Source organism: Nicotiana tomentosiformis, chromosome 12 (assembly GCF_000390325.3).
Source record: "Nicotiana tomentosiformis chromosome 12, ASM39032v3, whole genome shotgun sequence".
Taxonomy (NCBI): domain Eukaryota; kingdom Viridiplantae; phylum Streptophyta; class Magnoliopsida; order Solanales; family Solanaceae; genus Nicotiana; species Nicotiana tomentosiformis.
In genome coordinates this window covers 97,523,234-97,531,402 of record NC_090823.1, presented here as the reverse complement: position 1 = coordinate 97,531,402, position 8,169 = coordinate 97,523,234, and positions in this window count along the sequence as shown.

The window sequence follows — 8,169 nt, the reverse complement described above, 5'->3', positions numbered from 1 at the left end:
CCGAGACGTGGGCCCGGGTTGACTTTTTGTGATGATTTTCTAATTTCTTGTTAAAATTTTGATTTCATTAATTGTACTAGTTTCTTATAGTTATATTTACGGTATGTAATTGCTTTTTACTAGATTTGGGCCATTCATAGTCTGAAAGTCGTGGAAAAGGCATTCTTACTGATTGGTTGAGCTTGGTTCGAGGTAAATGGCTTGCCTAACCTTGTGGGGGGGGGGAAATCTTCTTAGGATTTGGTATTGTTGCGATACTTCTGTGATATGTGAGTGTCGTGTACGCGAGGTGACGAGTGTGTACACGGGCTAATTATTATAAAACCCGATTTTTACTGAGCAGTAACATGTTACATCTTAATTGAGTTACACCAGCATGTGTAGTTATCCTATTTAACCTAATATCGCATGTCTACGTGTCTTAATTGCTTATTTGAAACCTGTACATCATGCTTAGTTGATTTTTTGCTTTTCCTTGACTTGTATTTAGTCTTAAACTGTAGGATGTCTTGCTGTAATTGTTGTTTCCATCGATTTTGAGATGTGTGTTTACTTTTCGGACTACGAGGCGGTACCTCGGGAGATCCTCTGTTGCATATTTACTTTTGGGATTACGAGATGGTACCTCTGGAGATCCCCTATCGCATATTTACTTTTGGGACTACGAGGCGGAACTATTAGGACTACGAGGCGGTACCTCGGGAGATCCCCTGTTGAGCATTTACTTTTGGGACTACGAGACGGTATCTCGGGAGTGCCCCTGTTTTTTATCCCTATGTGCTGTGTTGTTATCTTTCTGTAGTTTCTCCTCATTAAATTTCCAGTCTCTTATTACATTGATATGTTTTTTGCCTTAAATTATTATATATACAAGTAAGGCCCTGACCTGAACCCGTCACTACTCTACCGAGGTTAAACTTGGCACTTACTGGGTACTGTTGTGGTGTACTCATGCTGCTCTTCTGCACATGTTTTGTGTGCAGACCCAGGTACCTCCTACCAGCCCCGCTATTAGCTGAGTGTACTTGCTGCTGCTACGGAGACTTCAAGGTATATCTGTAAGCATCCGCAGACCTCGGAGTCCCCCTTTATTCCCTCCTATGTTGCTTTTTTCTGTATTTTCCTTAGACTCTGATGTATAGAGACACCTAGCTTTCTCTAAGAAGCTTGTGACTTGTAATTATCGGGTCTTTGGGAATTGTTTATACTAGAGTGTTAGTTTACTTGTACATGCCGAGTGGCATTTTTCAGTTATATAGTTATATGTTAAAGTTTAGTGGTTGATTCTATTTTTATTTCAATTATTTCAAAATTGTTAGGCTTACCTAGTCGTAGAGACTAGGTGCCGTCACGATATCTTACGGAGGGAGATTTGGGTCGTGACATGTTGGTATCATAGCTCTAGGTTCATTGGTGTTATGAGTCACAAGAAGGTTTAGTAAAGTCTCGCGGAACGGTACGGAGACGTATGTACTTATCTTCGGGAGGCTATGGAAATGTTAGGAAAATTTCACTTCTTTGATTCCATGTCGTGCGGAATTGTTGACTTTGGAATTTTAAATTTCTGTCTTCTATTCTCTCACAGATGGTGAGGACACGTACATGCAGATAAGATGACCAAGCACTCGCGCCCCCTGCTAGAGCCGCGAGAGGCCGGGGCTGGGGTTGAGGCCAATGACGTCCACGTGGTGCAGCCAGAGCACTTGCACGAGCTGCTATAGAGGAGCCACCAGCAGCCCTAGTTAGAGCGCAAGCACCTGAGACGCCTGTTACTGCACTTGCTCTTCAGGAGACCCTGGCACAGTTCCTGAGCATGTTCGGTACTCTAGCTCAGACAGGGTTGATTCCACTTGCTCCTGCCACATCCCAAGATGGGGGAGGAGCACAGTCTCCCACCACCCGTACCCCAGAGCAGTGGGTTCAGGTTGACAAGGTTCCAGAGATCATACCGATGCAGCTGGTAGCTCCAGTTCAGCCCCGAGGTTAGGACAGCAGTTTCAGAGGCGGAGCAGCTCAGGCTTGAGAGGTACAAGAAGTACCACCCTCCTACTTTCAGTGGCTTGGCGTCAGAGGATGCCTAGGGTTTTCTTGAGTAGTGTCACCGTATCCTCCGTACTATGGGTGTAGCGGAGTCGAGTGAGGTTTCTTTCACTACGTTCCAGCTTAGAGGAGCGGCCTATCAGTGGTGGCATGCTTATGAGTGGGTAGTCTGGCCGAGGCAGCTTCGCTCACTTGGACTCAATTCTCGGATATGTTCTTGAGGGAGTATGTTCCCTAGAGTATCAGAGATGCGTGGCGCGCAGAGTTTGAGCAGTTGCGCCAGGGTTCTTTGATTGTGTCAAAGTATGCAGTTCACTTCAGCGATTTGGCTAGACATGCACCAGCCTTGGTTGCTACAGTTCGAGAGAGGGTCACTCGATTTATCGAGGGGCTCCACCCCAGTATCAGACTTAGCATGGCCCGAGAGTTGGAGATGGATATTTCTTACCAGCAGGTTGTGGGTTTTCTAGGAGATTGGAGGGCATGCTGACTCGGGAGAGAGAGGAAAGAGAGGCCAAGAGATCTCGAGAGTCTGGCACTTATAGTGGTACTCGTGCCCTAGCGGCAGGTCGTCATGGTAGGGGCTATGTGAGTCGCCCTATTCATTTAGCACTTCCAGCCTCTAGTGGTATTCCAGCCACTCCTAGGCCTCAGGAGCCTTATTATGCACCGCCAGTGTCTAGTGTACCTCCTGCACAGGGTGCTTTCAGCGGTCAGTCCAGTCGGCCTGGCCCGAGCCAGTCGCAGCAGCCATGCCCTCCGAGAGCTTGTTTTGAGTGTGGTGACACTCGCCATATGGTGAGTGATTACCCCAGACTTAGAAGGGGTGAACCTCAACAGACTACCTAGGCACTGCGTGCTCCACCGGGTCCCCAGGCTATGATTACAGCACCAGCTACCACTCTACCTGCTCAGCCCGCTCGAGGTGGAGGTCGGGTAGGTAGAGGTTGCCCTAGAGGGGGAGGCTAGGCTAGATATTATGCCATTTCTGCTCGTACAGAGGCAGTTGCATCAGACTCTATCATTACAGGTATTGTTCCGGTCTGTCATAGAGATGCGTCGGTTTTATTTGATCCAGGCTCCACTAATTCCTATGTGTCCTCTTATTTTGCTCCGTATTTAGGAGTATCCCGTGATTCTTTGAGTTCTCCTATTTATGTGTCTACGTCCGTGGGAGATTCTATTATTGTTGACCGTGTGTATCAGTCGTGTTTGGTTGTTCTTAGTGGTTTTGAGACCAGAGCCAATTTATTATTGCTCAGTATTGTAGATTTTGATATTATTTTGGGCATGGACTGATTGTCACCCCACTATGTTATTCTTGATTATCACGCCAAGACCGTGACACTTGCTATGCCAGGATTAGCGCGGTAAGAGTGGAGAGGTACCTTAGATTACACTCCTAGCAGAGTTATTTCATTTCTAAAGGCTCAGCGAACGATTGAGAAGGGGTGTGACGTGTATCTAGCTTATGTGAGAGATGTCAGTATTGATACCCCTACCGTTGAGTCAGTTCCGGTAGTGAGGGATTTTCCATATGTATTTCCAGCTAATCTTCCGGGCATGCCGCCCGATAGGATATCGACTTTGGTATTGATTTGTTGTCGGGCACTCAACCCATCTCTATTCCTCCATATCGTATGGCTCCTCCTGAGTTGAAGGAATTGAAGGAGCAGTTACAGGAGTTGCTTATTAAGGGCTTCATTCGGCCCAGTGTATCACCTTGTGGTGCTCCGGTCTTGTTTGTGAAGAAGAAGGATGGTTCTATGTGTATGTGCATTGATTATCGCCAGTTGAATAAAGTTACAGTGAAGAACAGGTATCCATTGCCTCGTATTGATGACCTATTTGATCAGTTACAGGGTGCCAGAGTGTTTTCCAAGATTGACTTGCGTTTAGGCTATCATCAGTTGAAGATTGGGGAGCCAGATATCCCGAAGACTACTTTCAGGACTCGGTATGGTCACTATGAGTTCCTTGTGATATCATTTGGGCTGACCAATGCCCCAGCAACATTCATGCACTTGATGCACAGTGTGTTCCAGCCCTATCTTGACTCTTTCGTCATTGTGTTTATCGACGACATTCTGGTATACTCCCGGAGTCGGGAGGATCATGAGCAGCACCTGAGGACTGTGCTCCAGACCTTGAGAGAAAAGAAGTTATATGCAAAATTTTCAAAGTGAGAGTTTTGGCTAAACTCAGTGGCATTTTTGGGTCATGTAGTGTCGAGTGATAGGATCAAGGTAGATCCAAAGAAGGTTAAAGTAGTGTAGATTTGGCCCAGACAATCCTCAACTACGGAGATCTGGAGTTTTTTTGGTTTGGCGGGGTATTACCGTCGATTTGGGGAGGGTTTCTCATCTATCGCAGCACCTATGACCAGGCTGACCCAGAAGGGTGCTCTGTTCAGGTAGACAGAGGAGTGTGAGGAGATCTTTCAAAAGCTTAATACAACCTTGACTACGGACCCAGTATTGGTATTGCCTACAGGTTTGGGGTCTTATACCGTATATTGTGATGCGTCGCGGATTGGTCTCGGCGCGGTGTTAATGCAGGACGGTAGGGTGATTGCCTATGCGTCTAGACAGTTGAAGATGCGTGAAAAGAACTATCCTATCCAAGACCTTGAGTTAGCAGCTATTGTTCATGCCTTGAAGATTTGGCGGCACTATTTGTACGGTGTCCCTTGTGAGATCTACACTGATCACCGGAGTCTGCAGCATCTGTTCAAACAGAAGGATCTTAACTTGCATCAACGAAGGTGGTTAGAGCTACTTAAGGATTATGATATCACTATTTTGTACCATCCTGGGAAGGCCAATATGGTGGCCGATGCCTTGAGTCGTCGGGCAGAGAGTTTGGGGAGCCTAGCATACCAGCAGTAGAGAGGCCATTGGCTTTGGATGTTCAGGCTTTGGCCAACCGATTTGTTAGATTGGATGTTTCTCAGCCTAATCGAGTTTCGGCTTGTGTAGTATCTCAGTCTTCTCTTTATGATCGTATCAGGGAGCGTCAGTATGATGACCCCCCATCTGCTTGTCCTTAAGGATACGGTTCATCACAGTGATGCTAAGGAGGTCACTATCGGAGATGATGGTGCATTAAGGATGCAGGGCAGGCTATGTGTGCCCAATATAGATGGTTTGCGTGAGTTGATTCTCCAGGAGGCTCACAGTTCGCGGTACTACATTCATCCGGGTGCCGCGAAGATGTATCAGGACTTGAGGCAGCATTATTGGTGGAGGAGAATGAAGAAGAACATAGTAGAGTATGTAGCTCGGTGTCTAAATTCCCAGCAGGTGAAGTATGAGCATCAGCGGCCAAGTGGTTTGGTTCAGAAGCTAGAGATTCCGAAGTGGAAATGGGAGCGGATCACTATGGATTTCGTTGTTGGGCTTCCACGGACTCAGAGGAAATTTGATGTTGTTTGGGTAATTGTGGATAGGTTGATCAAGTCGGCTCATTTTATTCCAGTGATGACTAGTTATTCTTCCGAGCAGCTAGCTCGAGTTTATATCCGCGAGATTATCAGGCTTCATGGCATGCTGGTATCTATCATCTCTAACCGGGGTACATAGTTTACATCGCAGATTTGGAGGGTCGTACAGCATGAGTTGGGTACTCGGGTTGAGTTGAGCACAACATTTCACCCTCAGACGGACAGACAGTCCGAGTGCACTATTCAGATACTGGAGGATATGCTTCGTGCATGTGTGATGGAGTTTGGGGGTTCTTGGGATCAGTTCTTGCCACTTGCGGAGTTTGCCTACAATAACAGTTATCAGTCGAGCATTCAGATGGCACCGTATGAGGCTTTGTATGGTAGACGGTGTCGGTCTCTAGTGGGTTGGTTCGAGCCGGGCGAGGCAAGGCTATTGGGCACAGACTTGGTTCAGGATTCTTTGGAGAAGGTTAAGGTGATTCAGGATCGACTTTGCACAGCCCAGTCCATACAGAAGAGTTATGCGGATCAGAAGGTTCGCGATGTTGTATTCATGGTTGGAGCACGGGTCTTGCTCCGGGTTTCGCCCATGAAAGATATGATGAGGTTCGGGAAGAAGGGCAAGTTGATACCAAGGTTTATTGGCTCGTTCGAGGTGTTGCGGCGAGTTGGGGAGGTTGCTTATGAGCTTGCCTTGCCTCCCAGTCTAGCAGGAGTTCATCCATTATACCATGTTTTTATGCTCCGGAAGTATCATGGCGATCCGTCTCATGTGTTGGATTTCAGCTCAGTCCAATTGGACAAGGATTTATCTTATGTTGAGGAGCTAGTGGCTATTTTGGACAGGCAGGTCCGAAAGCTGAGGTCAAAGAACATTACTTTAGTGAAGGTTTGGTGGAGGGGTCAGCTGGTCGAGAAGGTGACTTGGGAGACCGAGCATGATATGCGCAGCCGTTATCCTCATCTATTCACCACTTCAGGTATGTCTCTATGCTCGTTCGAGGACGAATGATTGTTTTAAGAGGTGGAGGATGTAACGACCTGGTCGATCATTTTGAGAGTAATAGCCCTGATCCCCTAATTACTGCTTTCCATGTATCATTTTATGCTTATGTGACTTGCCGGGAGGATTTGTCTTTGGTTTCGGAGTGAAATGGGACACTTAGTCCTAAAACGAAAGCATAAGTTTTAGGAATTTGATCGTAGTTGGAACTGTGTGAAGATATCTCTGAAATGGAGTTTCGTCGGTTTCGTTAGCTTTGTTGGGTGATTTTGGACTTAGGAACGTGCCTGGATTGTGATTTGGAGGTCCGTAACTGAATTAGGCTTGAAATGGCGAAAGTTGAATTTTTGGGAAGTTTGACCAGGAGTGGATTTTTGTATATCGGGGTGGGATTCCGATTCCGAAAGTTAGAGTAGGTCCGTAATGTCAATAGGACGTGAATTAATAGGGTTCAGCATCGGTTGTGGAAGTTTGAAGTTTTGAAGTTCATTAAGCTTGAATTGGGGCGCGGTTCGTGTTTTTGTGGTTGTTTGATGTGATTTGAGCGCTCGACTAAGTTCATATGGTATTTTAGGACTTGTTGGTATATTTGGTTGAGGTCCCGGGGGCCTCGAGTGGATTCCGGGTGGTTAACAGACTAGGATTGGACTTGTGAGGATTGCTGAAGTTGGGCATCATCTGGTGTAATCGCACCTGCGGAGTCCCCATCGTAGGTGCAAGCTCGCAAAAGGGAGCTAAGGAGCGCAGAAGCGGGAGTTGAGAAACTGGCCAGGAATCGTAGGTGCGAGGGAAATACCATATCTGCGAGCCCACAGATACATTTGATGTTCCATAGAAGCAGAGAGTTAGCTGGAAGGGGGAGTCTGCAGAAGCAGACAATGTTCGCAGGCGCGCACTCGCAGGTGTGGCCTTCTGATCACAGAAGCGGACCCAGGTATTTTAAGTCAAGTCCACACCTCTGATGGAAATTCCGCAGGTGCGGCATCGTAGGTGCGACTGTGGGTCCGCAGGTACGAGATCACTCGACAGGAAAGGGGAAATTATGAGGGTTTGATCTCATTTTTATTTTAGGACTTTGAGAGCTCAGATTGAAGAGATAATTTGAGGGATTTTCAGAGGAAACTATTGGGTAATGATTCTTAACCCGTTTTTGGTTATATTCCACTAATCTATCGTTAATTTCATCATTTAATTAAGGATTTGGGTTGAGAAAATTGGGGGGAAAGTTGGAAAGTTCTTCAACCGAATTTTTGGGTTTTGATTGAGATGTTGGTATCGGATTTAAGTAATTTTGGTACGAGTGAACTCGTGGTTGAATGTGTGTATTTTATGACTTTTACCCGATTCCGAGACGTGGGCCCGGGTTGACTTTTTGTGGCTATTTTTTAATTTCTTGTTAAAGTTTTGATTTTATTAATTGGACTAGTTTCTTATAGTTATATTTACGATATGTAATTGCTTTTGACTATATTTGGGCCATTCATAGTCGGAAAGTCATGGAAGAGGCATTCTTATTGATTGATTGAGCTTCGTTCGAGGTAAGTGGCTTGCCTAACCTTGTGTGGGGGAAATCCCCTTAGTATTTGGTACTGTTGTGATACTTTTGTGATATGTGAGTGCCGTGTACGTGACGTGACGAGTGCGTACATGGACTAATTGTTATAAAACCCGATTTTTACTG